Here is a 24,633-nt window from a genome sequence, read left to right as displayed (position 1 = left end):
CTCCAATAGTTTAACTACTATTGATATTAGGCTGACTGGCTTGTAGTTTCCATGAATTTGTCTCTGCCTGTTTTTGAATATTGGTACCACACTGGCTTTTCTCCAATCAGCTGGCACAATTCCTGTCCATATGCTGTCCAAAAAGATTAGGAATTATGCTCTAGCAATATAACCTGACTGAGTTCTTTGAGAACTCTCGGGTGTAAGCCATCGGGTCCTGGAGATTTATTTGTGTTGCTTTTCTAGTCTTTTCTTGACTCCGGCCTCCATTAGCCACAAGGGTACGTCCTGCAACGTGTTACTAACAATACAGTCGTGGTCGGTATACCCCTCCTTTTCCTGTGTAAAAACTGAGGAGAAGAAGGCATTTAGTACAGTTGCCTTCTCTGTGTTATGCGTAATCATCTTCCCTTCATAATTTTTTATGTGGGCAATGTGTTTTGGTCTTGCTTTTTTACTGTTAATATACAGTATCTAGAAAATGTATTGGGGTTGTTTTTACTCTCCTCTACTTTGTATCTCCTCTGTTATGTGTTTCTCAATGCCACCAATGCCATCTTTGGGCAGTGAGAAGGAGACGTCCCAAATACAAGGCTTCTAAGGACAATGATATCATAATCTTCACCTCAACCATTCAGAGGAAACCTTGTATTCAGTCTCATAAAATACAAGACTTCCTAAAGCTGAGCAGCACTCAGTCTGACTCAAATTTATTCAGTGAACATTACAAACGTCCCCATGCCACTGCTGGAGCACAGAGATATATACTTTATGTAGCTGATGCTACATACAAATCATACAGCACTCCCAGCAGGTGCATCTTTTAGTAAAGGAAATAGTTTGTTTGGGCCTGCTTGGCCAAAATACAGTGAATGATTTAAAATCTCAAAAAACACTAGAGTTAGGATTTAATAGTGTCAGCAAAAACAAGAAGTTGAGCCTTAATTTCACTGCTACCCCCTTCCCCCCCCCCCCCCCCAACTGCTCCCCCTTAAGTTGCAAAGTGGTGTCCTCATGCTACAGGCATGATGCTGTGCATCATGGAGTGGAAAAAAAATTCTCCAATTTGTGGGTAGTAGCACCTGCCGAACGTGGCCTAATAAACCGAATAGGGCCTCGCCACAACAACCTCTCAAGTTTGTGCAATGCACATGGGTTTCCCTTTCTCATGCATTTTCTGCATTGCTCTCTTACTGCTGCAAGGCAGTTGGCCTTGAACTAACAAATATAGTTGTTGGACTTGGCTAGAATACTAGATATTTGTGCAAACAATGGCCCTATTATTATAAAGCACTGATTATATTGTGATGCCTATCTAAACAGTAGTATGAAATCATGGTGATTATTCACAATAATCATCCAAATATAAAAATTCCTGTTAACTTAGAATATCTAGTCATGTTTTTCACATAAATGTCTAACTGAAGGGAATTTCACACAGTTTGTTGATTTACCATTCCAGACATAAATCAGCCACAAAGCTTTGGTGTTCCCAGAAAACTGCGACACACAAGAAAAAAAATATTCATTATTTTTTAATTTACAAAAATGTATTGTTTGAATTATACAAAGCAAGTAATCTAAAATTAACCGAATAACAGCTACTGAATGTACTCCCGAGCTGTCAAGCAAGCCCTCCTGCAGGAGCCATGACTCTCTTTGTTGTCCCACTCTTGCTTCCCCTTGTCTGGTCATTGTGCCCTTTGCATATTATGACTGCAGATATCATCAAACAGAAAAGTCTCTTTGATGTACATAATTGTCTAGGACACACTGCTTTCATTACATACACAGCATGAGCCACAAATAGTTGCATAGCATATTGTAGAAATCCTCCATTTACTGGTTAAAATACAACCATGACAGGTACGTCTGAGGAAGAAGATATCCTCCTGCCTGTATCCAGAATGCATCTGGAATAGGGCTCAGTAACATGTTTGGCAAGAGCAAATGCCTCACCGCCAACAAACACCATCACCAAAGATGGTGTATAGTACCTGGCATTTGTGAAAATAGTAGCATCTGGACTACTGCCATATAAGCTTACATTGATATAACATAAGCAATCATTGGCAACAGCCACCTCAAAAAAGAAGGAAAGGAAGTATTTTTATAGTTAAAAAATCTGCTGCCACTGCCTGGAGGTATTATGACTGTCGTGTGCTTTCCATCAATGGCACCAACAAAGTTAAGGATGTGACATTCTTATAGAAGAAGTTCTGCAATTTATGACTACTCCTTCATGCTAGGCTCCTTCATCACCCTTTCACTAAATATATTGTATGATGGACAATGGTTAATACAGTTAAATTGGCAAGCAGAAAACTGTAAGGCAGGCTGTAAAAATACTTGTAGAAAGGTATCTGTGAAAAAACAAAAAACAAATTACAAGTTATCTACATTTTTATTTTACAGTTGATGCACTCAAGAAAACGATGGTACAGCAACTTCAACCACTATGGCAGAATTCAACAGGAGACCAGAAGCAGCTTTGCAAGCGGTTGCAAGCCAAGTACATGCATGCCAGCTAACTCAAATTCCTACATCCTGTCCTGGATATGCCTAGGTAAGTATACATCTTATACATTTGTGGTGTGTTCAGCTAGGTCAAACTACTGCAGACACCTTTTTTACAAATAGTACTGAAAGCCAACTGAGAACAGCCAAAGACTGAAAGAGGACACTGACCACCAGGGCACTGAAGCATATTTCCTGAATGGGGGACAAAGCAGAACTTATCTGGGCTATCTCAGCCAGCCAAAGAGAAAGTGCCAGCGAGCAGAAGAGGCTGTCAATAGAACTTTAGGGACAGTAAAGAAATTCTGAACACATTATGTAAACTTGGCCAAAATGTCAGGCAACAAGGACTGAATCCATCTACTTAGGCCTTAGCTTTTGTAGGTTTTTTGAAGATGTGCCCTGAGATTTCCACCTTGACATGTGAATTTCAATCTTCAATGCAATAGGACCCTACTTTACTTGACAACTATCTGGAGGACTGTTCCCTTCAAACTTAGACACCAGTATTGGGCCACAATGCCAGAATCAAATATACTGCTCTTCTTCCTATCCCCGTCCCTATACCATTCTAACCCTTACAACTACTTCCCCCAATATTGTCCTCTGTCGGAACACAATCTCAGCCTACAATGACTGACAGGCTGAAAACTACTTTAGTGATCACCATCCCACCTACCAAAATTTTTAGTTTTATTATGTTTGCTCCAAATAGTTTGGGGCTAATTTTAGAATTATTATCTTGAACCTACGTTGGGTTGACTTTTGTTACAATAGTTACTTTTTCAATGATGAGTAGTGTTTTAAGAGGAACACAATATGTGTTTTCTTTCATGTATATCAGTGTGGCTTAACATTTATAATAAACATTCTACAATGTAGGCAAGCTTACAGCACTATAGGCAAAGACATGGACTGTGAACAATTGGTTTAAACACTTACCACAATTATACTGGTACTTACCTTAATGTTATGATGAGTCTTTTACATTTGGATACAAACTTCCTGAAAAAGGTATTCTGTCGCTCCCGTTGGGGTATCATAAGAGAACGAATCTCATTAAAACTGAAACATATCAAGGGGCAAGTGTTATACATTGCAAAACATAAGGCTTAAAACATTTAAATAAATTAAAAAGGTACCTCACCTGCTCATGCACATGCAAGTATAATCCATAAATGTGTCCTCATGTTCTCTTAGCTCAGCATTAATGACCAAAATTGGTCCTTCTCTTTTCTGTTTGCAGTAAATAGAAGCACCCAGTATTTCCACATCTTTTTGGCCTTTTCTTCTTCCTCCTCTGTCTGACTGAATATCATTTGCTGTGACTTCAATTAGGCTTTAAAGGAGATCTTTGGTCACAACATACATTTCTCTGTCGTTCATTGACAGACTCAGTTCTCTCTGATTCATATCAGTAGGGTAATACTGCCCCCTACAGGAGTAGGACACTAGGCAGAAAAAAGTTCTGGCTACACCTATGGGCAGTCACGGTGGGTTCACCCTCTCTCTTTCTACATAGGATGTCAGTTTTAATCTGCCTAGTCAGGAGTAAGAACCTAGTTCCTTGCTGGGATCTTTGGTCCTGGCATATAAAGTATTTTTTATGTAGATTTTTTTTAGCTAGCCTTTTTTTTTTTTTTGTCCGGAACTTTTTTCCTGTGAAATCTTCAAGCAATTATGCCGGACTGGGCGACAGACTGGACCCCCATATCTAATGGTCACCCCAGTCTGGCCAGCGAGCGCGTGCAGACCTTAGCTCCACACTGGCTCAGCCACAACATAATCCCACAGGACAGGGACTGGCCCTGCGAGTTAAACGTCTCGCCAGGGCGCATACGACAGGGTCTAGGCTTATGTTGACGCGTTCCTATTTGGCCGACAGCCCCCCATCTTCGGTGGCGTGAGGTCCTTTCAGGAGATGGCGCCCGCCTGTGTTCCAGGTATGGTGAGTAAACGTCCCCCCCTTCCCTGGCGGATTTTAGGGTGGACGTGGGCCCTCACACTCCTGGGTTTTCCTCTGTCCTGTTGTGACCCTCTCTCCTCTCCACCACCCCCCCTATCCCCTCCCATGTGGGGGACTGTTTGGGCCTACTTGAGGCTGGGGCCTAGTGTGCAGGCTGCATGGGGGGCCAGGGGAGTGCGCCGTCCGTGGCGCTCGATGATCATGCGGGGGGGGCTATGGTGGGGTTTTCTGCCAAGTGGATAGGCGGATGGGCATTTGGGGGGTCCCCGTATGGGTCCCGATTACCGCGATTCGTATGTGGGGCCGCCATTTTGTTGTAGCCTCTGTCTGCTTTTATGACGGCGACCATCTTGGTACATCATTTTGCGGTAGATTTTTTGCTGTGAACTCCGAAGGGAGTGCCTGGAGGTCAGTGAGTCATGAGGTTGGTCTCAACCTCTCTGTGGGGGTCCGTTAGCATGCGCCTGACCTCTGGGGGCGCTGTAGCGATCTGGGGCCGCTTTAAAAATGTTTTTAATTTTTGGAATTTTTTTAAAAAATTTGCTGGTGGGTTCCTCAGGTTTAGTATGGACCCTGCAGCCCATTTGTTCCCACCTGACCCCCTCACGGAGGCCGCAGGGCCTTCCGGTTTTCCACTGTCCATCGATGCCTTTTCAGCAGTTCGGGAAGCATTTGGGCCTGGGTGGAGGTGATAGGTGCGCTGAAACATTTCTCCACCTACCCCTGCCTCATCTGATGTCTCAGAGTCTGAGTCTGGCTCAGCCGCCGCAGCCGTGGGCCTTACGTGGGCCTACCTGCTGAGTCTGTTACCTTGCGCCCTGTCTCCTCAGATAATGAGGATGACATTTCTAAGTCCCCTGCTGCGACAGGCGCTGGTGAATGCACTGGTCGTTTTTGGTCTATAACACCCTGCAATTTGGGGGTCGCAGCGGCGGCTGCGCCTAGGGCACAGGTGGCATCTGGCACTCACATGCCATCCGGAGCTGCTCATTTTGCTGGCTGCTCATGTAGGAGGGGACCGTCTGAGACATTCCCCTCGGGTGTCTAAGCGGATGTTAGACATTGCCCTTTTGGGGAGCCTCTGGTACAGGGGACTGTTCCACCTTTGGTGGACGTACAGTCTGAATGGGACTACTGTTGTTCCGGTGGAGGAATCCCCGTCCTTTGAGGACCTTGGGGGATAGGATGGCGCGGGCTGTGGCCTGCGCTCTGTACTCCCTCCCTGGCGTAGTCTGCACTGGGAACAGTGTTTATGTTTGCCCTTGCCACGCAGACTCTGCCTGAGTTCCAACACCATGACTTGGTATGGGGCATGTCCCTCTTACCCTGGTGGAGCTGTTGGACCAGCTGGCGCAAGGGCTGCATTTTTTTTGCAATGTCGCGCTGGTCAGGGCTCCCTTGTATAGGTCACCTGGTCATTTTCGGCGGTGGTTGTCCGGGGTCTACTTGACCAGTGTGTTGGTCTGTGGATCAAACTTCTAAGAAGGTCTTAATGGATCTCCCTTTTCAGGGGGATTGCCTGTTTGGCGCTGCCCTGGATGACATTATGTAAAGGTCTCACGGGGAGAAGAGTGTTTTTTCTTCCACAAGCTAACAAGGGTAAGGGTCAGTCGGGGTTCCTCCCTTTCGGCTCACAAACAAGTTCTTCGATGTGGCGAAGTCCATCCAGACTTCCGCCTGTGGTTCCAAATGGCCCTGGTCTGGCGATCATGAGATCGTTTTTTCCCGGGCCTGCGGACAAGGCCCACTCGGCCTGAAGGTGCTTCCTCTCCTATCTAGGGGTCCTTGCCAGACAAGGACCTGTGGCTGGCCCGGATCCCAGGCTGACTGGGTTCAGGAGGTCATGCGGTCCAGTTGCAAGATCGAGTTTCTATCCGTTTATTTCCGGTAAGGTTTTTCCCTTGCAATGTACGGCTGTCCCCGGCTCGCTTACAGGTGCTCCATGGGGCAGTTCAGGCTCTGGTTCAACAAGCTGGACCTACTGGTCTTTTGATGGTTTCGTGCAGATCAAAAATTCAAGCTGGTATCGATTCACGCGGTGGTGGCTTCTCTACATCAGGGGGATTCCTGGCCTCCATAGACATCAAGCTGCCTATGTTCACATCCCGTTATGTTATGGACAGCTACAGGATCTCAGTTTTTTGCCGTGGGGAAGGATCTCTATCGGTTTGTGGTGTTACCTCTCGGTCTCGCTCATGCTACTAGGGTCTTCACAAAGGTGTTGGCTCCGGTCCTGGCGCTGTTTGCGGCAGCGGGGCGTATCGGCCTTGGTTTCCTGGCCGCTCTGCTTCTCCGTTTGGAGTCCCCTAAAGTGCTGACAATGAAGTTGGTTGTCACCGTGAGAACTCTGGAAGAGTTCAGGTGGGTTCTGAACCTTCAGAAACCATCCCTGGTCCCTTCCATGAGACTGGACATCTGAGCCTGACTTTGGACTCGTCCTCAGTCAGGGTAAAAAACACTTGGAACTTTAGACTGGGGTCGACTGTTACTGTCCCGCACATGGTCTTCCCTTTGGACCTGTATGTGAGTTCTGGGACTGATGGTGTTTTTTTTTTTTTTTTTTAAGATGGTCCCTTTCGCTCAATCCCTCTTGGGGATCCCCCAGGAGGCAATCCTTCTAGAAGGCGACTGGAATCTCTGGACTTGCGGATCCGGCTGAGCCGGGTGCCCAGGGAGTCTTGCTCTGTAATCCTTCTTCCCCTTCTACTGGATAATTGTCATCACGGATGCAAGCTTGTCCGGGTGGGGAGGAGTCCTCAGCAGGTTCTCTGCTTCGGGAGCATGGTCCCTAGAGGATCCAGGTTGCCGCTTATTGTCCTGGAGCTGCGAGCGATCCGGCTTTGCCTAGTTCTCTGGATCGGGCACCTGCAGCTGTCCGGTGCACATTCAATCGACTACGCCGCCACCGTGGATTGAGTCATTCACCAAGGGGGCACCATGGGTGTCCTTGCAGCCTTGGAAGTAACGATTCTTCGTTGGGCAGGGGGCCTTGTTCCAGCTCTATCTGCTGCTCCCTTTCCAGGTGTGGAAAATAAAAATCGGCAGGCGGATTGACTCAGTCGACAGGCCCTGGATGCAGGGCAATGGTCCCTTCATCTGGAGTTGTTCCAGCAGTTGTGCCTTCATTTGGGGGCACTCTGGATGTGGTCCTGTTGGCATCGCATCTACAGGATAGTGCAGAGGTCATGGCCTGCTCCCGGGACCCTCGGGCGGGTGCAATGGTGACACCGTGGGTTCTGTCATAGGCAAGAACATTCGCCAGGTTCAACCTGAAAGATGCTGAGAAGTTTGGTGTGGTCACCTGCGCAAGGCTGACGCCGGCATGGTCGTGTGAGAGTGCTCATGGATGGGCCAAGGTCAGTATCAGCTGCTGTCTCCCTTTCCTCCTCTCCAGTTGCTGCCAAGAATCCTTCGCAGGATCGAGGCGGAAGGGATCTCGGTCATTCTCGTGGCTTCAGACTGGCCTCGCCGAGCTTGGTACGCCGACCTGGTCAGGCTTGGCTCTGATGCTCCTTGGAGGCTTCCTCTCAGGGAGGGTTTCTTATCTCCGGGGCTGATCTCCCGTCCGGCTTTATGGTCGCTGGCTTGCCGGCTTGGCTTGCAGGCCTGGCTGTTGAAAGCCAGGTGTCGAAGGATGGAGGATTGTCTGCTTCAGTGATTCCCACCCTGTGTAAAGCGTGGGAAGTGTCTTCTAGGATGATTTTTTTCATCATATGAGAAAGTTGCGTATTGCATGGTGTGAGTCTTCTTGGGCTCTCCCTCGCTCTTACTCAGTGGCCGGATCTTGGCTTCCTTCAACGGGGAGTTGATCAAAAGTTGGCCTTGAGTACTGTCAAGGGTCAGGTTTCGGCTTTGGTAATTTTTCTTCCACAGGCCGTTGGCCTCCATTCCCTGGTGTGTAACTTCTTCAAGGGTGTGCGACACTTGGTTCTTCTGGTGCGACCTCCGTCGCCGACTGGGGACCTACGTTTGGTACAGTCGGTCCTTCCAGACCCTCCTTTTGCGAGTATCGAAGGTATCCCCTGCCTACCTTATTACAGAAGGTGGCCTTCTAGATTGCTGTCACTCTGCACGCAGGGTGTCGGCACTGGCGACATTGTCCTGTCGTTCTCCCTATATGTTGGTTCATGGGGCCAGGTGGTACTTCGCTGGATCCGTCCTTCCCTCCGAAGTTGGTTTCTAGTGTTCACTTGCACGAGGCCATTGTGTTGTCATCTTGTGTCCTAAGCCCCCTCAACCTACGGAATGTGTGCTGCATACCCTGGATGGAGTTCGGGCACTCGAGGGGTACCTGGTGACTACTGAGTCTTCCCATAGTCAGGTTCGCTCTCTGTGCTCACGGATGGCCCAAGAACAGGGCTGCCTGCATCTGCTGTGACTATTTTTCAGGATGTGGATCGGACAGTCGGTGGTGCAGGTTTCTTCAATTATGGGTCAGGTCCTACCTTTCCCTGTTTCGGCGCTTTCTACTTGGGTGCCTAGTGCTTCCTGGGCTTTTTGCCATACAGGCATCTGTGCTTCAGGTTACAAGACGACTACATGGTTGTTTGTTCACACCTTTACCACGTTTTATGAGGTGGATGTGCTGGCATCTGCAGATGCCTCTTTGGGCCGCAAGGTTTTTTTGTTGGCTGCTGTTTGGAGGGCTTTTGGCCTTCCTTGAGGGTGTTTACTTTTTGTTTTTTGTGGGCCTCATCTTTTGTTCTGATGAGTCCTATGTGGCCTGGTCGGCTATGTTTGGCCTTGGGGACTTGTTCTTTTCTGCTGTTCCCACCCCTCATTTTATGCCACTGCTTTGGGACGTCCCTACTGATATGAATCAGAGAGAACTGCGTCCATCAATGAACGATAGAGAAAACTGGGTTTTTGACTTAAAATCCTTTTCTCTGAAGTTCATTGATGGACGCAGTACCCGCCCCTCTATTTTGAGTTGGGTTGGTATTACTTTCTGACACTGCTTTGATAAAAAACTGACATCCTATGCAGGAATAGAGAAGGTGAACCCTCCAGGACTGCCCATAGGCGTAGCCAGAACTTTTTTCTGCCTAGTGTCCTACTCCTGTAAGGGGCAGTATTTCCCTACTAATATGAATCAGAGAGAACTGCGTTCGTCAAAGAACTTAAGAGAAAAGGATTTTACGATTCCAGTTTTTCATTTTTTAAAAATCTGCATTTGAATAACAATATAAACAACAGTTATTTTTTACAACCCAATATAAGTTGGAAAAACTCCTTTAGAAGGAAGCCTCTTCTAAAGATGATGCACAAGAAAGCCCACAAACAGTTTGCTGAAGACAAGCAGGCTAAGGGCATGGATTACTGGAACCATGTCTTGTGGTCTGAGACGAAGAAAAACGTATTTGGTTCAGATGTTGTCAACCGCGTGTGTCGGCAACCAGGTGAGGAGTACAAAGACAAGTGTGTCTTGCCTACAGTCAAACATGGTGGTGGGAGTGTCATGGTCTGGGGCTGCATGAGTACTGCTGGCACTGGGGAGCTACAGTTCATTGAGGGAGCTATGAATGCCTACATGTACTATGACATACTGAAGCAGAGCATGATCCTCTACCCTCGGAGACTGGGCAGTATTCCAACATGATAACGACCCCAAACACACCTCCAAGACAACCACTGTCTTGCTAAAGAAGCTGAGGGTAAAGGTGATGGACTGGCCAAGCATGTTTCCAGATCTAAACCCTATTGAGCATCTGTGGGGCATCCCCAAACGGAAGGTGGAGGAGCGCAAGGTCTCTAACATCCACCAGCTCCGTGATGTTGTCATGGAGGAGTGGAAGAGGATTCCAGTGGCAACCTGTGAAGCTGGTGAACTCCATGCCCAAGAGGGTTAAGGCAGTGCTGGAAAATAATAGTGGACACTCAAATTATTGACACTTTGGGCCCAATTTGGACATTTTTACTTAGGGTGTACTCACTTTTGTTGCCAGCGGTTTAGACATTAATGGCTGTGTGTTGAGTTATCTTGAGGGGACAGCAAATCTACACTGTTATACAAGCTGTACACTCACTGCTTTACATTGTAGCAAAGTGTAATTTCTTCAGTGTTGTCACATGAAAAGATATATTAAAATATTTACAAAAATGTGAGGGGTGTACTCACTTTTGTGTGATACTGTAGATATGCTTTAAACTATATTTAAAACCATTTTTTTAAATCACTTTTGGACAGAGTAGGGAATATTTAAAACCTCCAGTTTTAGCTACGTGAGAGTTTCTACAAGTCGGCGTGTCTGATAAACCTTTGGTTGGTTGGTGCTGGAGTGACGTGTAGTCTACAATTGAAATTTAGTGGCGAATGTTATAAAATCTCTTTTCAGTGCTTTCAGTAAGCATACTGAATTCAATAACAGAAAATGATCTCTATAAATAAAAATAAAGTGTCCTTTATTCTAGGACTGTGGCTCTTTTCCTGCTCCATCTCTCCATTTCACTGTTTATTTGTATAAGAAGCTGTGACTGTGAGCTGGCATCTAACACAGTGACCGATGCAACAGTGAAGCCATTCATATTTCCAAGCAGGAAGAGGAAGGAAATCTGACATATAAATAAAGAGTGTATAACCCCCAGCTGTTCCTATTATACAAAAAAAAAAAAAAAAAAAAACTCCTTACAGGTCTTATTTGTCTTAAAGCAGACCTTCGGCCTCTGTATGAACTTCGTCCCTCCCTGCCCCTCCTCCCATCCTCGTCACAAATGGGGCATTATTTATTTATTTGCATTTATCTTTTTTTGCAAAAAAAGTGTGGCCTCCCGCCCCTCAATGCATGTCATTCGCCTAATCGAATGACATGCATAGTGCTCCCTAGGCCCCCTGGGATCTGCATGTCACATATCCCAGGAGGCCTTAAGTTAGTAGCGGAACTACCAGGGGTGAAGCAATCGCACTTGCGACTGGGCCCTGACGTTCTGCCACTGAAGGGGGGGCCCGCTCGCCCCTGTTCTCCCACCTTGAGGCTATGCTGCTGTTTAGGGGCTCGTCCTCCTGCCCGTCCATTCCGCCATGCGGTGGGGGGGGGGGCGTGTGGCCGGCCGCTGTGGTGGGGCTGAGCTACGCGGCATCCTTTTCACTGAAGCCTGGACCGCCCCGCCTATCCTTTCCAAAGAGAGAGAGAAGTCAATCTATGTGCGGAGGTGGACACTGACAGAGTCAGCTGACACCAATAGAGTGAAAGGGGGAGGAGCTCTCCCATCTGCCAGGAGACTCCTGACACACAGGCATCTCTGGAGGTGCATGAGCACTGAGGGGGAATCGATGACCAAGTAAGTAACTACCAAATGTCAGTGCAACGGATCCCATCCTCCACCACCTCTGTCTCTTACTAATCCAACCCCCCCCCCCTCCACCACCACAGATATAATCCCTATTTCCCCCATCAACTCTACAGCAGAGGTGATGGGGATAGAGATGAGATCTGTGGTGGTGGTGAGGGGGGATGGCACCACCACTGCCACTAATCCATCCCCCCTCACTTCCACTGCTGCCACCCCCTCTCACCACCACCGTTGCCACTAATAACAACCCCACCTCACTGCCACTGATTCCACCCCCTTCACCACCACCGCTGTCACTGATCCCACCCCCCTCACCACCACCACTACTGCCACTAATCACCCCCCTCACCACCACTGCCACTAATCCCACTCCCTTCACCACCACTGCCACTAATCATCCCCCTCACCACCACCGCTGCAACTGATCCCACTCCCTTCAACACCCCTGCCACTAATCCCACCCCTCATGCTGCCACTGATCCCACCTCCTTTTCCCACCACCACTGCTACTCATCCCATCCCACCACAGCTGCCACTGATCCCACCCCCCTTACCACCACGACCGCTGCCACTGGCCACCGCCCTCACCACCACGACCGCTGCCACTGGCCACCGCCCTCACCACCCCCACTGATGCCACAATCCCACCCCCTTCACCACCACCACTTCCACTGATCCCACCCTCTTCACAACCACTAGTGACACTAATCCCTCCTCTTTTCCCCACCACCGCTGCCACTCATCCAACCCCCTTCATCACCACCACTGCTACTCATCCCATCCCACCTCAGCTATCACTGATACCACCCCCCTCCCCACCACCACCGCTGCCACTGATCACCCTCCTCCCCACCACCACTGCAAATGATCCCACCCCCTTCATCACCACCACTGCCACTCATCCCATCCCCTTCACCACCACTGCTACTCATCCCATCCCACCACCAACATTGCTGCCACCCATCCCATCCCGCCACCACTGCTGCCACTCATCCCATCCCACTACGCTGCCACTCACCCCATCCCACCACTGCTGCCACTCATCCCATCCCATCACTGCTGCCACTCATCCCATCCCACCACCACTGACACTTATCCCATCCCACCTCCGCTGCCACTCATCCCATCCCACCACTGCTGCCACTCATCCAATCCCACCACCGCTGCCACTCATCCCATCCCACCACCGCTGCCACTCATCCTATCTCATCACTGCTTCCACTTATCCCATCCCACCACAGCTGCCACTGATCTCATCTCCCCCACCACTAGAAGAAAAGGCAGGCGCCACATGTAATAAGCCAAAGATTTATTGCACGATAAAACAATATAGTAACTTACACTGAGAAAAGCACCAGTCTACAATCCATGTCAAAGCGTCTATTCCTCACTAAACCGGTCATCCTCCGGCCCGCAAGTGATGTCACAGGAAGCTAGTCCACGGAGCTGGTTAGACCGGAAGCCGCAATGGAACGCAGGCTACCAGAAGTGACGTAACGCGTTTCGGAGCATGCGTACTCGGCTCCTTCTTCAGACGTGAGTGGCCGCCATCTACAGTCGGGTTTATGTAGGGCAGCCTCCAGGGGTTGTCATAGAGATAATAAACAAAGCGGAGCTTTATACAACCGGAATGGCCACTGAATTAGCCGCTCCGATGTGTATACAACGCTATTCATTATGCAGATGGACTAATAGGCTAGGGCTTCTTTCAAAGAATCAGCAACATGCTCAAATGGATCGCTATTGTAAATACATATTTAAAAAACATACATATATATATATATATATACACGTAAAAAGAGGTGTCCCATCCATAACTGGTACATATAGCATAAAAATAAAAATAAATAAGGAAAAAAGAGTAAAAAATAAGTAATAATAAAAATAGAACTAAAAATAAAAATAAAAATATTTATTTAAAAATAATCTGCTGCCACTGATCCCATTCCATCCCCCCATCACTACCACCACCGCTGTTACTCATTCCAACCCCATGCTCCAGGGGGTCCATGCCTCACCCCTGTACACATGGATAGGAGGGGCAGCCGGGCGGCATATAGAGGATCCAATCCCCTCTCTGCTGCCGGAGTTGTTCTATATGCCGCTCCGCCTATCCAGGTGTACAGGGGTGACGCATGGGGCTGGGTCGCCCCAGGGGTCAGGGGGGCCCTTCATGGTTTTGTTGCACCGGGGCCCTGAAGGTTCTAGTTACACCTCTGCCAGGACAATGCTGGATCTGATGGCTGGGTGAGTATCCGAACTCTGCCTAAAATAACAGAAGGTAAGTGGGGGCATAGAAAAAAAAGTGGGGAGGGGTACGTTATAGGTCCTCTTTCAAGCTGAACTCTAGGACAAGAAAAAATGCTACCATTTAATTAATTAATGGATTCATTAAATATGTGTTTACACACAGCTGGTACAAATAGCTGAGACTCTTAGCTGTTCCTGTAATTCTCTGCACAGCAGTGCTGTAACTGATATGGTTAAAATTATTGTATTTTTTTATTATTAACCACTTTAGCTCCAGAGGGTTTACCCCCCTTCATGACCAGGCCACTGACAATTGTGTGGTCGTGCGACGCTGTACACAATCAAAATGTATGTTCTTTTTTTTCCACAAACAGAGCTTTCTTTTGGTAGTATTTGATCACCTCTGCGGTTTTTATTTTTTTTGCGCTACAAACAAAAAATAGACAATTTTGAAAAAAGAAAAACAATATTTCTTACTTTCTGCTATGAAACATATCCAATAAAAAAATGTTAAAAATCAAATTTCTTCATCAATTTAGGCCAATATGTATTCTTCTACATATTTATGGTAAAAGAAAAATTAATAAGTGGATATTGATTGGTTTGCGGGACAATTTATAGCATCTACAAATTATGGGATAGATTTATGGAATTTTTTTTCTTTTTGATAATAATGGCGGCGATCAGCAATTATAGCGGGACGGTGACATTGCGATGGACAAATCCGACACTTTTTGGGGACCAGTGACATTATTAAAGTAATCAGTGCTAAAAATATGCACTGTCACTGTACTAATGACACTGGCGGGTAAGGGGCGATCAAAAGGGTGGTGGAGGTGCTTTTACTGTGGGAAGGCAGAGATCCACGTTCCTGCTTTGTAGGATCACAGTCTTCCCACTGATTGGCTTCCGCTGTGTCCAATCACAGCGGGATTGGGTCGCTGGCGGCACACGCACGCCCCATATCCGGAAAAGCAGAATGACGTACAGGTACATGATTCTGCACACAGGAGCCTCTGCCCCACAGTATATGGATTTGGGGGGGGTCAGCAAGAGGTTAAAATATTAAAATAGTTATAGTCACCTGCTCTGTGCAGTGGTATTGCACAAAGCAGCCCTGGACCTCCTCTTTTCAGGTCCCCTGGCAGTGCACTGGGCTTCTCCTCTTCTCTTCCTCCTATGGAGGCACACCTGCGGGCTCTCTTCCAAGCCGGGCTGTGTGCATCTATTGACACACACCACACAGCTCAGGCCCGCTCCTTGCTCTCTTTTTTTTTTTCAAATTTTATTTTTATTTTATTCAATGGATTATTTACAAACATTATAACAATTACAATCCAAAAGGCCACTCAATACAACATTTTAATTAATAAAGAAACGAGACGTCAAATGTACCCTTTATATACCAAAAAATGCTTATTATTTAACCAAAATACTCTTAATCATCCGTTTTCTTTATTTACTTCAATTAACCAAAAAAACAACAACAAAAAACCCACAAAAAAAAAAGGGGGGGGGGGAGAAAAAAAAGAGAAATAAAAAAAAAAAAAGTGAGAGAAAGATTTGAAGTCGGACCTCATTAGATCCCTGCATCCAAAATCGACGAATTCTTGTCTTTCCAAAATCTTAATCTATACTCAAAGACTCATATTCTTCCGAGTAGACAAAGTTATACCATGGGCGCCATTTTAGGATATATTTATTGGATTGATGGCGAGCAGTTAAAACTAAATTTTCCAGTTTATTAATCTCCTCTACTTTCTTAATCCACATGTTTACATTTGAAGTAGATGTACTTTTACATTTTAGCAGCATTCAGCAAATTGGGAACCACAGAATTTCTATATTGTTGCCCTGGAATGCTAGAGGCATGTAAAAGGAAGAGCGCCGGATCCTCAGAAAGCTGATGGTCCGTAAAACCTCTAGGCTATTTCACCAATCCGTTCCCAGAATTGTTTCAATTTAGGACATGCCCAAAAAATATGTAGGAGCGACCCTCTTCCTGATCCACTCCTCCAACATCTATCAGTATTTACTGGTGCAATTTTATTCATTTTCACTGGCGTTTGATACCATCTTGTTAAAATTTTATAATTAACCTCTTGTATCTTTGTACAAATATAAATAGGTGTGTACAAACCGCGCTAACTCAATATAACAGTGAAAAAGCTGCCAGCACTTCAACTAGACATAAGTTGTAAAAAAATGGAACAAATATAAGTGCAGCGCTATTAATAAACACAGCGTATATATCAAATACAATGATAAACTGATAAATGATACAAAAAAGGTAATTGTTGTGAGAAACACAATCAATAAGGATGCAACAAAGGGGGATAAAGTCCAAAATACTAAAGAGAAAGTCCCAAGTGAAGATAATCATCCAAACCAAACATGGTGATAGTGACCCAACACCGATATAATAATATGAATGCACTCACTAGAGGACATGGACCCAAACTTCCTTATAGAAGATGGGTCATGTAAAGCAGGTTATGATAATAGGTTTCTCCATACAGCCACAAAATAGCCAGATGGTATAGCCAGGAAGACCAGGACATTCAGCAAAGCGGATACCCAGACCTCCAACCCATTGTCACCTGTTCAAACTGATTTCCAAATTGGAGGGTCAGCCTCATTATAACCACATGAACAACTGTTGATATGAGAAAAGGTACAGTGCATGCATTTCTTTAGATCCCTCTTTTGCAGGGAATGCCTGAAATTTGACTTGTAGCTCAGTGAACCAATCACACAAACAGGGAAGGAGTTTACAATGGGCGCTGTTGCTTTACAGAACACCTCTGAGTTGCCTTACATGCCTCGTATGTGTCACAAACCATCCGATCTAATGCCCCGTACACACGTGCAGATTATCTGCAGACTTTTGTCTGCAGACTTACCTTTTCTATGTAGTGCAAGGGCCTGCCGGATTGCATACAAATTGAAAGTGTTTAGGTTTGACCTCATATTATATGGTTTTGGTAAGTCTGCAGACAAAAGTCTGCAGATAATCTGCACGTGTGTACGGGGCATAAGGCACAGGGGAGTATGTATGTATGTGTACACCTGTGCGAATGGCTGTCTTCCATTCGCAGACAAAGACAAAGACAAATATCCTAGTTCTCACTGAGAAAACGGCCTCTGCTGAAACTGCTGGGAAGCGCAGGGACAGGGCCATACATAGACTTGAAAAAGTCACTGTCTCACTCTCCTTGCACTTCATTGAGATGAACAGACACCTTGAGGACTTGGACTATAGGGGACGGAGGAACAATATTAGGGTGCGGGGGATCCCTGAATCGGTGGAACCCGACCATATTGAGGGTTTTCAATAGCCTCCTGGAGAGACAGGAGGACACAGACATTTAATTTGTCCGTGCCCATAGAGCTCTGAGGGCGAGAAGCCCAGATACCGCGCAACCCAGGGACATTATCTGTTGCTTGCAACAGATGGGGAAACCAGTGGTGAAACTCCCCTCTCAGCAAACACACCTGAGAGCCATGACACCCTGACCAAAAAGAAATCATGGCATTGCTGTTAGGCAAACAAAGCCCACTATGCATTTACCTAGCACCTATCTGTAGGGTTCTACACTTGTTAAGATAAGTCTTCTTCTTCTTCTTTGTTCTGCTGTTTCTCTCTAGTCAACTGCCTAGGCTTAGTACCAAAAAAGAAAAAAAATTAGATGTCCTAACCACACACGAAGGATGGTGGTTGGGAGACGGGGGGCCGGATTTAAAGAAACTGCAGCTTCAAACATTTATGACGTGTTTCAGTTTCGCCGCTTTAAAATCAATTAACTAGCGATGCGGCGAATTGGCTAGTGGAACAGCAACAATGAATTCCACCGTCAGCGGTATTCACTTACGATCGCGGCTTCGCAAATTCGCAAACTTATGTCTTTGTGCTTACAGCAGTTTCACATAGCGATGTGGTCTAGTGGATTAGTGCACACATCTTGTCTGTAATTCATCTCCCTCTGCTGTAGGTTCGAGGCTTACCATCTCCACCTAACTTTTTTTTTTTTTTTTGTTTATATTTCAAAAATGTTATGGATTACATCATATATTGGTAAATAATGTTACACCCAGAAGCGCTTGCAAACTTACAACATTTTAAGTGATTTTATGATCTTGTCTGTCTGTCGAATCGATCTTATGAGTCAAAGTAGCAAAGGCAAGTCACCAAACCCCTACACTACTTCAGGTCAAGATAAAACCTCACAATTTTACCATGGTCTTCTTCCCAGATTCCATACCATGTTTAGTACTTTAGCTATATGTGCTTTTTAGCCTTAACACACTCCTTTATTTTCACCAAACAGCTCTATTCTGCACTATAGCTAAGTGCTTTGCAACTTCACTGCAGTTAACAACGTCATGGTTTCAAATCCCAACAATCACTACACTTGGGATCTCTTTTCACTCTCATTTCTTTTAGACTTTTTTTAAACTATCTCGAATTTTGGGGGGGGGGGGGTGTTCAATCCCAAATTTCAAGCACATTAATGGAACCAACACAATTTTGATTTTATGACTGTGGTCCTAGTTTTCTCGAGATGTAATTCTTTACATATTTACCATGGTTCTTACAATTTTTGGACCAATAAACATAGGTGTCTGATATTGGACTCTCTCCATATTTGAACAACATAGACCCTCATAGTCCAACACTACATTTGGCTCACACCTCAACACAACACTGTCACATCCCTACCCTACATTACAACCCCTCACATCACCAGTACAAGCAGCATGCAAAGTGCAAAGCTCCGGCCTTGGCAGCTTAATGGCCCATACACTAAGAAGTTTTCAACACTTTTTCCTGTAGACTTAACCAAACCATATAATATGAGGTCAAACCTCAACACTTTCAATTTGTATGCAGTCAGGCAGGCCCTTGCACTACATAGAAAAGGTCAATCTGAAGGATAAAGTCTTCTCTAAATCTTAGAGTGTGTATGGCCCTTTTGTCTGTAGGCACCCACCCAAAACAATAAACACATGTTCCATTCAAAAGTCTTTATGGATTATAGAATGACAGCATAAGGAGGGATGCAGCAAGCTAATATTGTCAGTCTCCAGTCCGTGTGCCTTTACAGCGTCAGCCCACGATCTTTGCTCCATGGCTACGGGATTCTGATCTCTTCCCCAACTTTATGCAGAGTCCAAAATCCATTCTGCACCTCTACCAGCTCATAGGGGACAGGCATGGCCAGGTAGCTGTTCAGCTTCCAAGCCACTTTGGAAGTTCCAGGGTGTTCATGTTGGTCATCGATGCTGCTTCTGGCCATGTGCCTCACCAAATATCCACTGACCACAAAAGAAGATGAGTGGAGTCCATGAAGGTGGGTTTCTAACAGCTACAACCGCAAGCAGTACCACTCCTGGAAAAAGAAAACAAAGGATAAGACATTTCATTATGAAAATCACATCTTAATGCCCGTTTCCTTCATTCTGAACTTCATTTAATTTCGACATCACGAGTGAAATAACACATTTTCAGACAACTTACACAAACCAGAAAACATTAATGCAAACATTTGAATACACACCTGTGACGTCAGACAGCCCATCACCACAGGCTTCTCAGGGTACATGCCATGATTCCAAGATGTCCAGGTTCTGAAAAATTAGAACACCATAAGATACCAACCAGCCGTTCATGTTATCAATAACTACACAGGTGGCATAGACACAAATAAACACCTGCCAGCTCTTATCAGCCCTTTCCACTATTCACAATACCAACATGTTTATGGTTAGAGGTGCATGTTCTTGCTCAAGTAACACAATTTTACCAATGTTGACTACACTTTATCTACAATGGCAAGTGTCATTGGCAGATGAGAATTACCCTCTGTCTCCCTGTGAGTGGCACCTCTGCTAACTAGCAAATTAATACACATGCCATATCTCGACCGGTTACAGTACTTACATGTAAAGTGGCTAGCAACCAGGGTATTCCGGGTGGCCATACCTGCAGTGGTGCTCCGCCGCCTGGGGGCCGCCGGCTGACGGACCTCTGGCTCCCTCTCCTCCGTCAGCTCCCAAGATTCATCCCGGGCAACGCACATGTTGTGCAACACGCAGCACGCCAGGATGATCTTGGAAGCCTTTGTAGGAGAGTACAGGAGTTCACCCCCAGGCCGGGCCAAGCAGAGAAACCGGGATTTGAGAAGACCTATGGTCAACTCGATGATACTCCGGCTTCTCCGCAAGGCCCTGTTGTAATTCATTTCTGCTCGGCCCTGGGGGTACCTGATTGGAGCCATCAGCCACGTCAGCTGCGGGTAACCAGCATCCCCTGAAAAAAAAGAAAAATATACTTTAGTTCTTCATATCATGTGACTTTAGATGACTCCTCAAAATGGGAGACAATTAGGCATTTTACTAAACAACCTGCTCGTCTGTGTGCAAAAACTCATATGAAACATCTCAACTCTGTCTAACTGCCTAAATCACTAATACAAATGGGAAAAAGGACACACAAAGTGGTGGGTTTCTCTTGCAAGTTCCAACTTGGCCCCTATTTTGTTCCTATTACATTAGCATAGGCCTTACTTCTGGAATATATCTGCAACTAGAGTGAGGAAACCAATATTGACTCACTTATGCAAAGTACTTTGGGGATATGACAATACCATTGGAATCATTTGTAGGTTTTGTTTGGGTGGCTAGAGGACACCATTTACACATTGGTTAACCACCTTCATTTGACTCAAAGACAACTTTGGAAATATTTCTGTGGTGAGCTGCTAAGCTGCTGATCTGGTTGTGTGTGAACAGCCTGCCAACTCCTAACACATCCATTTTAGGTAGGCTTTGCTTAAATCAGGGTGTACACCGATGTAGCTTATTCCTATGTCTATGTAATCTTACAGTTTATGTTGTTAAGACAAAATATTTTACCAATAAGCCACCCTTCAGGCATTTGTCCACTTTCAAACGCCTGGTACAGAGTACTGGTTCTTAACATACTGGGATCATGGCACGACCCTGGGTGACCAGTGTTGACACTCATTATGCGCTGTTTGGAGTCACAAACCAATTGGACGTTCACGGAGTGGTACTGCTTGCGGTTCCCGTACTCAATTTCGTGGCTCCTTGGTGGCCTAATGGCTATGTGGGTGCCATCTATTGCCCCTAGGATTTGCGGCATGTATGCCTGCAGGTAGAAGCCCAACTTCATTTCATTCCACTCATTTTCATTCTGTGGCCAGTGGATAAAATCTGGCACTATATCCACTATGGCATTAATGACCAACATGAACACCCTTGAAACTGTGGGCTGGCTAATGCCCATTATACTTCCAGAAGTGGCTTGGAAGCTGCCACGCCCTAAAATATACAAAGTGGCCAGCAATCTGGCCATTCCGGGCACCGCATGGCCGCGCTGTGTGTCCGGGTCAATTTTGTCTGCTATGAGCTGGTAGAGGTGTAGAATAGTTCCTCGCTCGAGCCGGAACTTCCTCCTGACATCAGAATCCCACAGCTTGTCCAAATAGATCCTTGGAGCAAAAATGCGTGGCTGGCGAGGTAAGGGCACACAGACTGGAGGTGCTGCTGGAGGTGCTGCTGCAGCTGCTTCCCCACCTTCTGCTGCCTCCTGTGCTCGGGCCTCCTCAAACAGGGCAGCGATAAATGCCAACATTGCACCATCTAAAGCGTCTGGGATATCGTCCTCCATGTTGAACGCGCAAATTCGCGAATGCGCAGATATATATAGAAACGGACGCTAATTATCACACCTGTGAGCCAGCTATAAAAGGAGCACATGGCCAATATGGCTGCTGGATGTTATAGATCGATGTTTCTTATGTACTAGCAAGACCCTGTGACCCACAACCTACATTATCTTGAGGTAAGACAATTGTATCTCTCTCTCCTTCAAAAATATTACAAATTCTCTCTCTCTCTCTCTCTCTCTCTCTATATATATATATATATATATATATATATATAGAGAGAGAGAGAGAGATATGTTTGTTTGTGTGTTCTTGCTCACCGTTATTGTTTCCTGAAGGAGATAATTTGTACTTATCTTGGGTGTGCTTAAGTTGTCTATGGTGAATCCCCTCCAACCTACAATAGCTTGTGAACCCCTCAAGTGTCTTTTAATCATTGTTAGTTGGCCCCATGTGCATGTGGTTTTGACATGTGTTTTCTCATGTTTGTTAAAGGTGTGCAGTCTAGATTTGGCATCTAAACCTGCCCCCTTACCTTACCAGCTTCCAAAGACACCATTTTTGCTTTCCTGATAACTGTAATTTTTTATGTGCACGTATGTAGGTCATGCGATTTCTCATGTATGTTTAATGTTTGCAGCCTCCTTTTGCCTATAAAAAATTACACCACCACCCCCACCAAGTCTGTTTGTGCCATTAGGTAAGTGTTTGGAGGGCCTCGTGTGATGTTTGACCATATGCGTTTTCAAATGTTTTTTTAATGTCCTTGCAGCCTCCTAGGCTGTGGTTTACTACCACCAACACCACCACCAACACCACCACCACCCCCACCAAGTCTGTTTGTGCCATTAGGTAAGTGTTTGGAGGGCCTCGTGTGATGTTTGACCATATGCGTTTTCTAATGTTTTTTTTAATGTCTTTGCAGCCTCCTAGGCTGTGGTTTACTACCACCAACACCACCACCAACACCACCCCCACCAAGTCTGTTTGTGCCATTAGGTAAGTGTTTGGAGGGCCTCGTGTGATGTTTGACCATATGCGTTTTCTAATGTTTTTTTTAATGTCTTTGCAGCCTCCTAGGCTGTGGTTTACTACCACCAACACCACCACCACCCCCACCAAGTCTGTTTGTGCCATTAGGTAAGTGTTTGGAGGGCCTCGTGTGATGTTTGACCATATGCATTTTCTAATGTTTTTTTTAATGTCTTTGCAGCCTCCTAGGCTGTGGTTTACTACCACCAACACCACCACCAACACCACCCCCACCAAGTCTGTTTGTGCCATTAGGTAAGTGTTTGGAGGGCCTCGTGTGATGTTTGGCCATATGCGTTTTCTCATGTTTTTTTTTTTATTTCTTTGCAGTCTCTTCTGCTCCACCACCACTACCACCACTACCACCACCGTGTTTGTGCCATTAGGTAAGTGTGTTCTGTAACTGTTCACTAATTATACTGTATATGAAGAGCAATCTGCAAATCATGTATTTTTATGTTTTCTCTTTTGTCATTTCAGATTTTGGCGTTTGGGGCTATTTACTGCTACTGGACAGCCAGATTATCTGCCCACCTCGTGCTCCCATGGCCCCACCCACTGGAAGGCTGAGGAGAGGGGGCAGGGTGGCCAGGGTGGCCAGGGGGGGCAGGGTGGCTGCCAGGGTGGCCAGGGGGGGGCAGGGTGGCTGCCAGGGGGGGAAGGGTGGCTAGGGGGGGCAGATCGTCTGGCTCTGGTGTGAGGGAGGCTCCAGCTGTATCCAGGAGGGAGTCCACCATCCCCATCCCGGAGGAGGAAGCCGAGGGAGGTGTTAACACACCAAGTGGACAAGCTGGCTCTTCTGACAGTAGTCCTGGAGAGGGTCCGTCCACCAGAGTCAGCTTGTCCACATTACCCCGGCTTCCCCGTTTCAACCCCAATCAGTGCTGTGCCCTGATCCAGGCCTATATGGCCAGATATGAGGTGCTACATGGGACCAGGGCCGCGTCTCACTCTGTAACAGAGAAGCGCAGATTGTGGGATGAAATCCGGGATGCTGTAAATGCACTGGGTGGAACACCTCGCCACAGTAACAGCGTGCGGAAGAAGGTCACCGACATCTGTGCGTCCGTTCGGAGGAAGCTAATTGCATGGGCTGCGGAGGGTCTTTATGACCGACAAGGTCGGCTGGATGAACGTGCACGAAGTTCTCTCTGGCCTTATCAATTACCTTTTTTGCAGATAATCGGGCCCGATACCATCTTTGCCAGAGAGGACTTAGATTCGGATGCTTTGCATCAAGGTAGGATATTATCTTGGATGTCAATTGTGTGTTTTTTACAAAAGATTAACTACTATCCTATGTGTGACATGAATAGAATTTGATACTTGGCCTTCCAATTGTCCTTTTTTTCTTTTCCCCAACCTGCAATTTGTTCATCTGTAGCACGGATCTCAGCCCCTCCACAGCCCATGCAGCTTGGCGACCCCGACGGACTCACGGGTGTTGACATCAGTGCTGACCCTCCTCCTGGTAAGTCCCATATCGTACTGTGCCAAACAATGTAGATGTCTATTTTATTGTTTTGAAGATAGCTCATATTGCTTTGTCCTCTTTACAGAAGATCCGCAGCAGGGAACACACCCAGTGCTGCAAGGCCTGGAGGAAGGTGTTGGTATGTATAGCAATTTTAAAATTTTTAACGAATCTTATTAACCCAGTTAACACACATGTATTTTCTTAAAAAAGAGTGTTGCCTTTTAGATGTTTACCCTGCAAAACACCGTTGACAGCATTAATGGGTGCCGTCATTAGTATTCAGACCAAGCCTTCTTAACCTTTGGGAGGGTTTAGCAAGTGTCCTATGAGCCCAGGAAAGCAATTTTGAATCTTTGGCCGCAATGCTTAATTCCTGAAGCTAGGAGGGCAATCTGGCCATACTCATTACT

The 24,633-nt window shown here is 46.2% G+C and overlaps 1 protein-coding gene across 1 annotated transcript in view; it reads left to right on the top strand.

Moving 5' to 3' along the window:
* Nucleotides 1-2,550: 2,550 nt before the first annotated feature.
* Nucleotides 2,551-24,633, top strand: part of CMKLR2 (chemerin chemokine-like receptor 2) — a 145,432-nt gene continuing 123,349 nt past the window's right edge. The window contains exon 1 of the mRNA XM_082260770.1: nucleotides 2,551-2,566. The gene's annotated coding sequence lies outside the window, so the exon portion shown is untranslated. The remainder of the gene's footprint in view (nucleotides 2,567-24,633) is intronic.

The sequence above is a fragment of the Pelophylax lessonae genome (assembly GCF_965119305.1).
Source record: "Pelophylax lessonae genome assembly, chromosome: 6".
In the NCBI taxonomy this organism is placed as follows: domain Eukaryota; kingdom Metazoa; phylum Chordata; class Amphibia; order Anura; family Ranidae; genus Pelophylax; species Pelophylax lessonae.
This window is presented reverse-complemented; position numbering and strand designations above follow the sequence as displayed.